Source organism: Desmodus rotundus, chromosome 11 (assembly GCF_022682495.2).
Source record: "Desmodus rotundus isolate HL8 chromosome 11, HLdesRot8A.1, whole genome shotgun sequence".
Classification (NCBI taxonomy): domain Eukaryota; kingdom Metazoa; phylum Chordata; class Mammalia; order Chiroptera; family Phyllostomidae; genus Desmodus; species Desmodus rotundus.
In genome coordinates this window covers 31,716,439-31,732,102 of record NC_071397.1, presented here as the reverse complement: position 1 = coordinate 31,732,102, position 15,664 = coordinate 31,716,439, and the positions used below count along the sequence as shown (strand labels likewise).

The following is a 15,664-nucleotide window of genomic DNA, read 5'->3' as shown; positions in this document are numbered from 1 at the left end:
TCTTCCAGGGCTCTTCACGATTTCTTCCTCCGATTTGATCCCAATCTGTTCTTAGGTGGTGAAGTAGGTTGACTAGTGTTGCCCCCAAGTTCATGTTCACTTGGAACATCAGAATATAACTGTATTTGGATTAAGCATCTTTGCAGATGTAATTCAGGTAAGGTTTAAGATGAGATCATCCTAAATTAGGGTGAGCCCTAAGTCCAATGGTTGTGTCATTGTAAGACAGAAAAGAAGACACAGGGGGACAGAGAAAACGGAAGCAGAGGTGGAGTGATGCGTCTACAAGCCAAGAACACTGAGCAGAGCTGTCACCCACCAGAAACTGAGGGAGGCGTGTGGTGGTTTCTCTGTCAGAGACCCCGGAAGGAAATCACCAGGGTGACACTCTGCTTTCGGACACCCCGATTTCTTGAACTGTGAGTGAATAAATTTCTGTTGTTTCAAGCCACCCAGTTGGTGGTGATTTCTTATGTCATCCCTAGGAAACTAACACGGTTGGGAAAACTTTTCTTTATGGTTTCCAACTCTCCACTCAAGAACAATAATTATGATGAGAATAATAGTGATGTGCTTTTTAGGGAAATCAAATTATGTGGCAAGAACTTTAATTAATTGCTACAAACCCCATGAATTATTATTATTATTAGCTCCTATTTTACAGATTATGAAAGCGAGGCACGGAAACTAAGAAGCTTGCCCAGGGACCCATGGAGAGTGAATGGCAGAGGGGAATTTAAATCTAAGCAGTTCGGTTCTGGAGTTGCACTGGTAAACCCGGCTTGGCTCCGAGTCTCACTCCCGACTCCTTCCAGATTTGTCTTTCTTGCTCCTCTTGTTGGTACTTGGATTTCCTTTTCCCGCATTCCATTTTCCTTTACATGGCTGTGTGCACCTGGCTACTGCGATCTCAGGTGAAGTGACCCAATAACACTGAGAAAGGATCAGATTCAGAGCCATGCGGTTACCATGGTCGTGTGCTGAGTCAGTCCATGCCCCCCAAAGACCTGGAAGTACCCATGCCCACTGTCTGTGGTGACGGGGTTGGGGAGACTCACGCATAGGTCAGGTGGCTGTCAGAGCCAGTCACCAGGCACTCTTATGGCCTCCCGTGAGAAACTCAGACATTAGTTACCCCAAAGAAATGTCAACTAATGCATTTTGTCAGGATTCCCAGTAAACAATTCACAGGAGTATTTTACTCTGCCCTTCAAAATAGAGGCATGTGATTGCTTTCCCTCATCTGAAATCTAGTGAGAACCACTTCTAACGTGGTTCTATCTTATACCGCAGAAAACGGGGAACACGGAAGGGCTTACAGGGAGAGAAGATCCTGCAATGCCTGTATCAGTGACTTACCTACTTGAAAATACAACACACCCAACCCTAACATGCTAATGAAGGTCCAAACAATGGAATAGTAGAAATACAGGGCCCTGTTCCTACAAAATTAGTGGAAAACTTCAGCAGGTATGCACAGGCACAATAAGCAGAAAGCAAAGATAGTGAAGTTATAATGTTTGCACTGACTGTAAATGGAATTGGGAGCATCCCAAATGATTATGAGTTTCCTTCCAGCCCAGTGCTGCTCTCCCTCATCCCTGTCCTCTACCCCAACAAGAGTTTCAGTTTATCCACCTTGTTTAGAAACAGGACTGGGCAGAAGGTGGGAGTCAGTCACCAACTGCATTATGTCCAGATGCACCTGATTGTGGAATTTGTTATACCACCTAAACCAGACTGTTCACAGCATAAACTCTCAGTCTTTAAAAAATTTTCTTTGTAGATTTGGTCAGAGGAAGTATCTTTGCTGACATCTACTGAAGCAAGGGTTGAGTTACAAAACTTTTCTCCTTATTTTTAAAGCCTCAAAAATGGGGAAAATGCCATCTTTCTGCCTCATAAGTATCTTGAGACGCCACTTTCTTGCCAGTGAGGTTAACACCACATTAAATGTCTTTTTCATGATTTCTAGAGGCTTAAAACCCTCTGTGAACCCTAAAGCACCTGCGTGGGGCTAACCCTCCAGCCAAGGCTGCCTCCCTGCTCTCCAACCACACATCTGGCTCTCTGTCCTGGCATTTTGGGAGATGTGGGTTATGGGAACATAAGCTCATGTGAACACTGATGTTCACATGAGACCTAGTCATGATCAGCAAAATGCCAGTGGAGCGCGGTGCTCCCTGTGGGTGTTCCTCCCAGGGATGGGGAGGCTACCCCAGTGCAAAACCCATGCCTGCAGGAAATGACGTATAACATGCAACACTGTCTCTCTCCCAACCCTCTGCTGTTTCCTATTGGTTAGCAGTGTGCAAGATTTGCTTTCAGATACCTTGTTCCCTCGCATTTTGGGAAATCCATTGTATAGTGTTTGGAAAGGACTACCTGGACCTTAGATGGTGAAGAGGGAGGAGGTACAGAAACATTCTGGAAACTTCTGTTTTCTGTTCCACTATGAAATTTGCCATCAAGATGTAGTAGATATTTATGATAAAAGGATAGGCAGTTTCTAGCTCTTTCTCTCGGTCATCTCCTTTTACAGAATAGATTTCTTTTTTACATTTATTTAAAAAAAAAAGTCATCATTTTCAGAGAGAGGGGAAGGGACAGAGAAAAAGAAGGGGGGGAACATTTATTGGTTGTCTCACATGCCCCAACTGGGGACCTGGCCCCCAACCCGGGCATGTGCCCTGACTTGGAATGAAACAGGTGACCTTTCAGTTCTCAGGCTGGCACTCAATCCACTGAGCCACCCAGCCAGGGCTTACATTTCTTGATGCGATGATTACAGTGGATTTCAACCTTGGCTACAAGTTAGAATCACCTGAGGAGGGTTTAAAAAAATCTCAATACCTATAATGCTCTCAAGACCAATAACATTAGGAAACTAGGGTTGGAATCCAGGCATCAGAGTTTTTCTTAAAGCTCCCCAGAGGAATCCAGGGTACAGCCGAAGGCCAGAACCATTATTGTAAGTGAAAAACCGGCGGCCTCTGGTTTCCCTCAGGCAGAGCTGAGGAGTGTGTTTGACTCATCTGCCATTGGGTTGGGACTAATTCTCCATGTTTCCCCAGGTACCGCCACTATATTTTCCTAAGGAACAATTTGAGATGGTGTAGGTGCTTCATGAGACAACAGGAAATGATCAAGTCATAAAAACCAAAAAAATCCCTTGAGAAATTGGTGATGTAGGAACAAGTTTTCATCATCTTCTTACTCAACTTAAAAGCCTCAGCTTTCTGAATTCCAGTTATTGTCCTCTGTCCCTCTGCCATCCGAAACCTCGTTCTCTCCAGGCCTCAGCACTGTTCTCTTTGGAAAGAGTCACTACTGTTTTTACACATGAGGGGGTACCCCAAAAGCCCTGAAATTTATTTATAAATGAATTGTGTATTTATTTTTTTCTAAATGTTTTAAATTAAAAAAAATATTTTTAGAGAACGGGGAGGGGAGGAAGAAAGAGGGAGAGAAACATCAATGTGTGAGAGAAACATCAACTGAGTGCCTCTTGCATGTTCCCAAATGGGGACCTGGCCCACAACCCAGCATATGCCCTCACTGGGAATCGAACCAGCAACCTTTCAGTTTGCAGGCCAGAGCTCAATCCACTGAGCCACACCAGCCAGGGCATGTATTTATTCTTACATATTCAATTTTCAGTCCCCTTCAAAGTACTCTCCGTTTGATGTAATACACTTATTGAGACTTTTTTCCACTGCTCACAACAGTTTTGAAACTCTCTGATTTTGATGTCTTTTAGTGCTTCTGCAGTTTTCTGTTTCATCTCTTTCACATCGGCAAAATGTTTCCCTTTGAAAACTTTTTTCACCCAGGGAAACAAAAAAAAGTCTCTCGGGGTGAAATTGAGTGAACAGGGAGGGTGTGGCATGGGGTTACCCCATCTTTGGTCAAAGACTGCTGAGCACTGAGCGCATGTGGGCAGGTGTGCTTGTAAATCACCCACCATGAAATGGGCAAACACATTGAAAGAGTCTTTAAAAAAAATTCACTGAGGCCTCTCACAGCCTCACAACACCACCAGCTGGCACTGATACAGATGGGTTCCGAGAACATTGCCTAGTGGGGGAAGCCTGTGCTACAAAGGGCCTGCCCTCCAGAAGATAATTTTGGTTTTTTGGAGTCCCCCCTTGTATAAGAGGCTTACATGTTCATAGACCAAAATAAAATCGAATTGTCAAAACCTAGCAGAAATCATTAGTTTTATTGTGGAGGACTGATACTGTCTTCATATTTGGATCAATAGAAAAAACAATAAAGGGGGCAGATGACAGTGTTCGTCATGGAGACAGAAAATGTTACTGCCTGAAATAACTAAATGAGAATGCAAAGATCAGGATGCTTGATCGGGAGAAAATAAAAGTGTATAAGAAGACAATGTTTATAATGGATAAGGAGCTTACTTGATTGTATTACAATCCAAAATATAAAGGTACAAAAACCAGGAGAAACGTCTAGTAGTGAAAATGACTGAAAACTATTCAAGCTTACTAGAAACAAAAGAAAAATTATTATGTCAAAATATGGAATTATACCTATTAACAAAAGAATAATGACTAATACTAACAAACCTGAGGTGAATCTGGTACATTTTCACATTGTTAGTGATAATATAATGGTTATTGTATTATTGCCTATTGCAGAGAAGAAATTATATAAATTTCAATGTCCCAAAGTGGAAAATTGTAAATTGTAGTATTTGACCACCATGATGCACTCACTACACAGCTACCAAAATATAATTATGAATAGTATATAATAATATGAAAATATTTTTAAATGTTAAATAAAATTGAACTATGAAACTAGATACTCATGTTAATTATAACTATGTACAATGAAATATGAAGACATACCAGCTGCTCTGGCTGGTGTAATTCATTGGATTGAGCACAGGCCTATGGACCAAAGGGTTGCAGGTTCAATTCCCAGTCAGGGCACATGCCTGGGTTGCGGGCCAGGTATCCCCGTTGGGGGTGTGTGAGAGGCAACCACACATTGGTGTTTTTCTCCCTCTCTTTCTCCCTCCCTTCTGCTATCTAAAAATAAATAAAATCTTAAAAAATATTATGGACCAGCTAAAAGAGAATATGTAAAAGTGATATTAGCTGTAGTAGGGTATGAGATTATAAATGATTTGTATTTCTCATAATTCCTTAGTAAGTTTAATCATGTTTCCCCCTCACAGAAATAAATGCTTTCCAAGCTAGAGTATTTGAAAATAGAAAGACTATTAGAATAAAGAAAAAAATCTTCCAAAATTCCAGAACTTAAAGGCAACCATTATTGCAACATGTTTCTTCTAGTAAAAGTGTGTGAGGGCTAGAAGTTAACAACAAATTTTTACTTTAGGATTTTAAATGAAGCATATGATGATTCTATTCCATTATCCTATGGGGAACACACATTAAAATGGCCACTATTAATGGTGGTGATAACTAATTAATTATATCTTGTTGTGAATTACCATTTATTTTCCCAGGGTTCCTTCCTTCTGGTGCTGGTTGTTATTTCAATTACCTTTCCTCACTATCATTTCTACTTAAAAAAAAAAGATTTTATTTATTTATTTATTTTTTGAGAGAGGGGAAGGGAGGGAGAAAGAGAGGGAGAGAAGCATCAATGTGTGGTTGCCTCTGGAGTGCCCCCTACTGGGGACCTGGCCTGAAACACAGGCATGAGCCCTGACTGGGAATAGAACTGGCAACCCCTTGCTTCATAGTCCAGGGGTGCAATCCACTGCGTCACACCAGCCAGGGTCCCCACTATCATTTCTAAACACTTTAAATATCATCCTAAATTTAGAGGTTCCAGTTTACTCATACACTAGTTCAAAGGCAATTCCTTTAATTCAGATAGAGTTTAGAATGACTGCTTGGGCTCGGATGCAGCAGCAGAATTTCATTTTCCTATGTCTTTGGCTGAGGTCCTTTTTTTTCCTTCCCTGTTCTGTGCTAGTTGTTGCAAATTAGGCCTTCAAGGCACTCCTAAGAAGCCCAGAAAAATACTCCAGAAAATATATTTTTTGTTCTAGACTTTTTTGTTTCCAAATACTTTTGAACTTTAATTTGTTTTTCTCTTGTTATAATTAGAATATTTGCTTTCTGTAAAAACTTTGAACATTTGAATTTTAAATGAAATCATAAAGACTGAGAAAAAATTTCACATAGTTCTAACACTCTGAACAAATCCTCTTCAATTTTGGCAGATTTCCTTCCAGTGTCTTTTCTGCGTCAACCGATGGTTTCCCCCCCCCCCCCCCCCCCCAAAGCACTGTTTTTATTTGTATAGAGTCCTAACCACTTCAGTGGCAGGAGGAGTGGGAGAGGTTCCTTTTTCAATCCAGGGCCTCCACAACGCCGGTCTGCTGTTAGCAAACACGCGGGCAAGTGGCGTTGTGGATTTGGTAAACTAACCGCACTGTTGAGCCTCTCTCTGCTAGAGCAGCAAGGTGAGCGTCAGCCTCCGCTTCTGTAAGAATACTGAATTTAGGATTTTCAGCTGTAACTACTCCAACTTCTATCTCTGAAGGTTTAAAATCAATTGCTAGAACAGTAGACAGGCTTGTAATCGCAGTTTCCACTGTCTGTTTGAATGTCTGATCAAATTTCTTCTTTTTTTTTTTTCTTTTCAAGAAAGCGGGTTGACTCCTTTGAAAACTCCTGCTGCAGCGGCTTTAAACTCGCAGTAGAAACCTGCAGGATCACATCCGTACACCGGAGGGCCTTCTTCTTCATCTATAGCAATTAAAATCATACAACCATCAAGAGGCCTCATTTCCGTGTTCGGTGTGTAGACCCGAGAAATAACAGCAATTCTTTCACACAGCATGTCCACGGGAATCTCAAAGCCGTACTTGTATTTCCGGTTAGCTGCCTCACAGCGTGCCCTCTGTACCTGCGATCTGTTGTCAGCTGTCACTTTCGTCATCTCACAGCCAATGTTTTCGGTTATCTTGAACAAGTGAGTCACTGTGCTGGAATCCAGTAATTTGTCAGGTACTTTCTTCTGTGTCACAACTACTGCAATGGTCTTTCTCTCTGACAGCTACTGATGTAAGACCACCCTGGTTAATAGCCTTAAAAGCATATTCTACTTGTGCTTCAGGTGAAAAAATGGTAATGTGGTGGTTGAAACCAGCGTTGGAACCATGGGACATGTTGGTGCACCCACTACTTCAAGAACAGTATCTGGGCCCCGTCTCAACTGATGTTTCATGTCAAAGTCAACATAGATCGAAAGTTGAACATGTCTGATGGCCATGTGAGGGAACTTTATTCTGATAGCTCAAAAGCCCACATTCAGGCTCATCTTATTCCCATGCTCCATCCCATGCTCCAGCTACAGTGGACTACAACAGTTTCTTGAGGTGCTGTTTAAGCATCATGAATTACCTTTGGATACTTTCCCAAGGGGTACTGTCTGCACACCGCCATCCACTCTCTCCTTTCCTTTCCTTATCTTTGGCAGGCACTCTCTGGGTGCTGAATTTGCAGTGAACAGATTATAATATGCATACAGTCCCACACAACCAAGGTGCACCAAAAAATGGGGAGACCAACAGAGTATTTAAAACACACCATTTAAATTTTAGCACACATATAACTTTTGTGCTATTTTGAAAACAATTTTATTTTGTACTTTAGCAATTACTTTTATTTTGAGTTATCCAAAGTGAAGAGGATGAGAGGTGTGGACAGCAGTGTGACAGTGCAGAGCCTGATTCAGCTGCACAATCACAAGCCCTTCAAAAGGCTAACACCTCCACGACACCCAGCCCGACCCCTGACACCGACCCAGCCCTGTCTTCCTGTACTGTGGACACTATCTCTTACAGTTCTTCTTACATAGTGTTATAGTTGGTTGTTTACAAACCCTTTTCCTTGCAGACAGAAAGCTCTGTGAGGGCGGGCCGTGTCTTCTCATCCATGTGCCTCACTACTGTCTGTCTTCTCACCGCTGTGCCGTCTGCCCCGAGAACGCTGTGCCGTGCAAAGAAGATACTTAACGCTCCTTTGCTTCATGAATGATAAAAACACTTTCCCTGGGCACCATGACAGCAGCTCCTGTGACTTCCGTAACGTCTGGATATAGGGTGTTGAAACTGCATGAACTCGGAGGTTGGGCAGACGGTCCTTCACTGTGTTCTTGTTCACTAGGTGAATCATCTCCCGGATGCCGAGGGATGAGTGTCTCCAATGGAGGTGTTGGCTGAGAGGCCAGGGTGGCCCCTGTTTCTCAACTTTGTGTTTAGAGATGGCTGAATTCAGCGCCTCTGCCCTGACACTTTGTGGCATGGAGGACGGGCCCTTTTTATCAATGACAGCTGTATTTAGTAAATGGTTGTATATTTTGTGGTTTACAAATGTGAACTGTAATTTAAAATATAATACTATCAGATTAGAAATACTGTGCTCATTTAACAGGAAAGAAACTGCAGCTCAGCAACATTAAATGGCCTGCCCAAGACACAGGGTTATTAACGGCAGAGCAATCTTTTTAAAATTGAGATTGTGTCTCTGTGTTCACAATTCTCCAGTGGCACCCCATTTTTTCCAGAGTAAAAGCCCAAGTCCTTAAAAGGCCTACAGGTCTGTATGTCTCCCCTTTCCCCAATTCCCCTCTGACCTCATTTCCCCTGAGTCTCCCCCCTGCTCTTTTCCTTACAGGCCCCTGTCTCTGTTCCCAGGCCTCCTAGGTGCTCCTTGAAGGAGTCAGGCTTCTCTCTCTGGAGGGCTCCCTTTGGGGAATGCTCCCCTCCAGGCAGCCTCCGGGCTCATTAGCTGCTTTAGGTCTCTGTTCCCCATATCAGATTTCAGGAGAACCACCTGGACCACCCAATTTAAGGTTACTATGCCCCACCCCCTCTACCTCCAACCAATCTGAATCTCCCTACCATGCTCTCCTTTTTCTTTTTTTTTCATAGCACTCGAAACCTTCCAATATACTAAAGAATTGACTTGTTTGCGTTCATTATTTATCTTCTCTATTGGAATGTCAGCTCTACAAAGACCAGGATCTTGTTCTCTGATGTATTTCAAGCGACTAGAACTCTCTGCTGATATTTATTGAGGAGACCGATCAGGGTTACACAAAGTGTAACTTACTAGCTAACCTGGATTTTGTTCTTACAGCGTTCTCTTATGGCTTTTTTTTGCTGATTTTTTCATGACTAGGTATACTTCAAGATCCTACTGTGAAAAATACCCCAATTTTCCTCATAGTGTTTAGTTTTTATAGGATTTAAAAATAGAATCCTGCCCCCATCACCAGTGCCCCATGAAAATATTTAAGAGACAAAATGAGTTTCAAGTAAGAAAATGAATAACTTCTATAGTAGAACTCAGGAAATATTTGTTGAATAAAATCATACTCTGGGACTTTATTTTTAGGGTGAAATGCAGCCTGTAGGTCCACTTCAAATTCTTGGGTCTATAAACTTTAATTATCTATATCATCCACATTGGTATAACAGAAAGGCGACCTAGAAGTATTTTTCTCTTCAGAAGCAGTGTAATATTAATAGAAATGCACATACATTACAGTGATATGTAGTATAACTTCACATGTCACTGTTGAATATTCACACTCAGGTGTCTCTCCAAATGTCACCTTTATCCTAGTACCTGACATTGCTGGTATTGTAGGGTCAAATTGTGGAATTTCAGTCATGTGACCATTGTTTACTGAATTCTAAATCTTAGGAGATTTAGAGTAAGAGCTCAGAAATGAGTTCATATTAAGAACTAGGAAATAATCTCATTGAATTCCCATAGAAGTAAAAGGTAACATTGTAAAAACCTTTCTGATGCACCTGCGAACATATTCCCATTAAATTTTTCCTAGGCTATAGCATTAAGATGCTAGAGTATCTGACAAAAATAGTTTTTATTGAGAAAAAGTCCAAGCGTTTATTTGCAACATATACTGGTTTCACAGTAAGATATCCTCTAGAGTTGTTAAACCCATATTCCAGGTGAAGAGATAATTTTAACATTTTGAACAGGAAATTGCATTTTCCTGTGTATTTTTACCAAAGTAGCTATAATTTATATAGCAAATGTTAGCACAATTGGAGATTACAGATTCACAGAGATTGTATAACTTCACTGTGATTGCTGTTTATTTTACTTTTTGGTGTTATGATTTTTCTAACATGGAACAGAAAATGTGGGAACCAGAATAAATAATCCTTAGTACCCATAATAGAAATAAAGAGGCCCATTCGAATACAGTATCAGAGGGAGTGAAGCTTAGTTTTTTTTTTTTTCCTAAAAAGAGTTAGATCTAGAGTTTCCTGTGAAATACCACATTCTGAAAAAAAAAAAAACTGGTCCCACATACCTTTAAAATTCCCTCAGTTACATAAAAGGCTTTCACAGGAAGGAGAAGATACAACTAGTCTTTTTTTAAAAATTCAATCGTTATTGTATTTTTTATTACTATTTTGTCCACTTATACCTCCTTCAATTAGTCTTGTATATATTTGACTACTTTGTGGGTGGCATGCCCTAGCAGCGCTTTTCAAATTTTTGGATTTCCATCCACAATGAGAAATGCACTTAGTATTGCGATCCAGCGCACACACCGATGAAAAACTTCCCTTCTGGGTTAAGACGGTAGATTGAACACAGACATCTATTTTTGATCCTTCAGAAAAACCCACTAAAAACATACTGATGAGAAACTTTTAAAAAAGACACAAACTCATAAAAGGATAGAATAGGAGAGGAGGCAGCGACAGCATAATTTTGGAAGTAAGAAAGCAGATGGACAAGTTACCTAACTGACTAGCTGACACCAGAGAGAAAATCCTATGCCAACACTGGGAAAAGCTGAGAAACAACAAAAGTTACACTTCAGAAAACTCAAAAGCCTTTGGAATTGGCAGCACTAGGGACCTCTGGATAATAACAAGACAAAAAGGTCGTGTGCAACCTGCCCCACACCCTTGGGCATATGCGTCTCTTTTTGCCAGTACCGGACTGATTGGAAGTCTTTGAAATAAGGGTTGTCAGGCACAGCTGAGGATGGGCATCATGCCAAAAGTTGGGGTATCAAGTGACCATATACAACATGAACATCGGGAGCCTACTGGCATCTGGTCACTAATAACAATGGCAGCAGGACCTTTATCCTCCAGCTAGGAGTTTGGGTAAGAACTTTCTGTGGAATCTGAGTAGACCAAGAAAAAAGAGATAAATATACTGACAGCACAAATTTTCCAAGAAATGGCTGACCCAGATCAACCTATGGTGAAGATCAAAGTCGATTGCCTCCAACCACATGCTCAGAAATGCCAGTCACCCTTTTCATTTTCCACACTTCATTATGAGGAGACATCCAAGGTTTACTAAATCTCTGAGGAAAACTTCGCATACAAAGACAGAGATCAAAATGAACTAGAAAGAAACAGAAATGAAGGAAAAGAAAATTTCAAGTTCCTGCCATCAATATTTTCACAGAGATAAGGCAAGAGTCCAACTCTATGAAACAAACACAGGGACCTGAAACAGAGGGACACTCAGTAAATAGCAACAACAACAACAAAACCTTAGAAATGACAGCAGAAATAAAAATCTGTTAGAGATCCATCATTTAGTTAATAAAGTTGGTCAAAACTCCTAGGAATTAGAGCTAAAAGTTTGTAAGAAGGTGGAAAATAGGAGAGAAAAGATAAGAAAATGAAAGGACCAGTCCACAAGTTCAATCACCAAATAATGGATTTCCATAAGAAACAACAGAGAAAAGGAAGGGAGGATATCATTTAAAAAAAAAAAAAAAGCAATAAAGTATTCCAGAATAGAATGTCATAAATTACCAGTTTGAAATGACCCCTTGAGGATCCACTATAGTGGATAAAAATACACCCATACCAAGAAATATCACTATGAAAATTCAGAACACAGGACAAAAAGTGAATTCTACAAACAAACAAACACCACGCTGCTCACATACAAAAATTAGAATGACTGTGGACTTAATAGCAATACTGAAAACAAATACACAGCGTGCAATGCTTTCAAAATTTTGAAGGGACGTTATTTCTAGCCTAAATTCTATACCAAGCCAAACTATCAAGTAGCATGAGAATGGAAAAAGGCCATTTTCAGACATGAAAGGTCTCAAAAAATTTTGCTTTCCTTGCACTCTTTGTCAATGTACTGGTTGGTGTACCTCAACAAAACGGAAAGTAAACCAAGAGAGAGGAAGACCCAGGCACAGGAGACACAACAGGAACAGGATGAGGTGAAGGAAAAGCCTGTGTGATCACACGCTATTGTGATCACCAGGGAGGTGGCTATTGTTCCAGGTAAGACCGGTGTGAACCAGGGGATAGGCACATTGACAGTGGTCAGTGTCACACCTGTCATCATACCATTTTTTTCGTCTAAAAAAAATAGGTGTTTTATTTTTTGAAATAAGAATAAATCAAGGTTGCCCTGGCTGGTGTGGCTCAGTGGGTTGAATGCCAGCCTGTGAACTAAAGGGTCATTGGTTCGATTCCCAGTCAGGGCACATGCCTGGGTTGCAGGCAAGGTCCCCAGTAGGGGGTGCACGAGAGGCAACCACATGTTGATGTTTCTTTCCCTCTCTTCCCTCCTTCCCCTCTTTAAAAATAAATAAATAAAATCTTTAAAAAATAAAAAAAATATTAAAAAAAGAAAAAAATCAAGAAAAACAGGAACATGAGATCCCAGGAACTGGAAATTCAATCTAGAAGAAAATAGAAAGAAATTAAAAAGATAATGGCCGTGCAGCAGGCTTAGAGGGCAGTCAGCGTAGCCAAAAGGAGGACGGAGGTTTTCAGCATGAATTCTCCAAGAATAATCACAATAAACTGATCGGTTACCTGATGCAATTGACTTTGTGGGAAATTTTAGTGAGACAGTTTTGAAACATGTGGGAAGAATTATGAAAGTGCCAACAATGGTAACAAGCAGGGCATTTACTTACTACAGGAAAAGCAAAAGAAAAGAGAAACACTCGTAGTACAATATAACACACACACAGCACAGACCCTGACTTTTGACTTATCAAATACAAAACCCAGATCAGAAGGCTCCGAGGGTCTGCAGAAGGGAAAGAGTGGGAAGAAAAGCTAAATCTTCACTTAATAGGATTGGAATTAAACATGTTCAAAATGGTTAATCAGAAGTTAACTATACACACATACTATTGAAGAAATATGGGAAATTGTAACTATCAGAAGAAACAGATAAAATAGAAATTGTGGTTTCTGGAAAGAGGTCTGGTGGTAGAACGGGAGAGTGAGGCAGGGAACCCTCATATTTTGTTATAAAGGGCTTATATTATTTGACTTAATCTATTTTGTCATTTTAAATTAAACTTTCAATTTTGTAAATTGTAATCATCACCTTAAATTTGTAATTGTAGATTCCCATGCAATTGTGAGAAATAATTTGGATCCCGTGTGCCCTTGGCTCAGCTTTCCCCAATTACGTTACCTTGCAAAGCTATCGTACAGCATCACAGCCCAATGGGAACGTCGGTACAGTGGAGATACGAAACATTTCCATCGTCAGGAGGAGACCTCATCTCGCCCCTTCAGAACCACACCCCCTCCCTCCCATCTCACAGCCACGACTCTTGGCAACCACTAATCTGACTTCCATTTCTATAATTTTGTCATTTCAAGAATGTTATATAAATAGAATCACATCGTATGTGACCTTTGGGATTGACCTTTTTCTAAAAACTCAGTATAATTCCTTCAAGATTCATCTAAGTTGTTGTGCATATTGTTAGTTTGTTCACCTTTATTTCTGAATAATATTCCACAGCCTGTTGAAGGCCATCTGGGTTTTTTTCCAGTTTTTGGTTATAATGAATAAAGCTGCTGTAAACATTCATGTACAGGTTTTATATGAGCACAGATTTGTATTCCTCTGGGATAAATGCCCAAGAACACAATTGCTGGTAATATAGCAACTGCATGGTTAGTTGCATAAGAAACAGCCACATGCTGTTCTAGAGTAAGTGTCCTGTTCTTCCTTCCCACCAGCAATATAGGAGTGGCCCAGGCTCTCTGAATTCTCCTCAGCATTTCGTGCTGTTACTCTTTTTTATTTCAGTCCTTCTGATAGGTCTGCAGTGATATCGCCTATGGTTTTAATTGGCATTTCCCTAATGACTAATAATATTAAATGTCTTTTCATGAGCTTATTTCTATCTCTATGTCCTTTTGGTGAAATGTCTGTTCAGTCTTTTGCCCATTTTCTAATTAATTTTCTCATTCACCTTTTTCTTCTGTACTGTTGGGTTTTGAGAGTTCTTTATATATCCTAGATACTAGTCTTTTGTTGGATATGTGGTTTACAAGTATTTTTCTCTCATTCTGAAGCTTGTTTTTAATCCTCTTGATACTACTTTGCAGAGTGAAAGTTTTTTTAATTTTGAAGAAGTCCACTTTATCAATTTTCCTTTTATGGATCATAATTTAGGTACCAAGTCTAAGAACTCTTTCTTTAGTTCTATATCTATTCTCTTATGTCTAAAAAAAGGTTTATAGCTTTATGTTTTACAGTTAAGCCTATGATTCATTTTGTGTTATTTTTCATTATTTGACTTTAAAAACTAGGCATACATATTACTTTGGTAAAATAAAAATTCTTTGGAAAAAACCTAAAAGGCTCTTCAAATAATACTGGATCTTATTATTTGTGACACATTCTACTTCCTATCCTGGCCTACACCATCCCATCTAACTCCATACCTTCCCATGTCATCTCATAACTTTCCACATCACCTTGCTTCATTTCATCAAAAAATGCTAATCATAACTCATTAATTTAATTTTATGGCATTCTACCATAGACTGAAAAGCACTGTAGGCACATCTTTTGTGCCTGGTGCACCTTCCTCATTTTTACTTCTCTTCAGTCTATCCTATCTCATCATCAATTCTACCTCAGATGTTTTTAAAAAATCACCCACTGCTCTTTGATATGAAGGATGAAATCTCTTTTTTTTGTCTTGAGTTTTCTTATTGCCCCCCTCACACGCTTCCTTGCCAGATGGTACGTGGCAATGCACACAGGTTGCAACCCACTTAACTTGGAGTCCAAAAGAACAGTAGTCCCTCAGATGAGAGGGACTACTCATCTGCAGGACTACAGATCTGAGGGACTACAAAACCTACAGGCACTATGTTTTCCCCTATCCATGCACACACTTCATGGCTTGTCTTTGGCATTGTTATTTCTCTTGAGCTTTGGGGTCATTATCAAATAAGATAATGGTTACCTGTCAACACAAGCACTGCAACACTGTGGCAGTTGATCTGATCACCGAGACGGGTACAAGGTTACTAACGGGCTGGCCAACTGCAGGAAACTTGGTTCCAATCAACACAGCCATCTAACCATGTTCACCAAATACATGAACCAGCACTCTGTTGATTTGGCAAACTTGATTTTTATTGTGTTTGTTCTCAGGCTTGCTAATTAGAAATACTAATGCACACTAATGAGGGAACTTACTAATAAGACACTTCTGCACTTTCTTTTTAAGATCAAAGATCCAACATACACTGTTTGAGTAGATAATTTATTATCAACATCTTAAATTACACTAATTATAATATGAATTTCTCTAAGATTCTTTTTTTAATTAATTTTTTAAT

The 15,664-nt window shown here is 40.1% G+C and overlaps 1 protein-coding gene and 1 pseudogene across 2 annotated transcripts in view; both read right to left on the bottom strand.

The window, feature by feature from the left end:
- Positions 1–15,664, bottom strand: part of KCNQ5 (potassium voltage-gated channel subfamily Q member 5) — a 516,174-nt gene that overhangs the window by 29,031 nt on the left and 471,479 nt on the right. The gene's annotated exons all lie outside the window — the stretch shown is intronic.
- LOC112319246 (proteasome subunit alpha type-6 pseudogene) lies at positions 6,389–7,177 on the bottom strand (annotated as a pseudogene).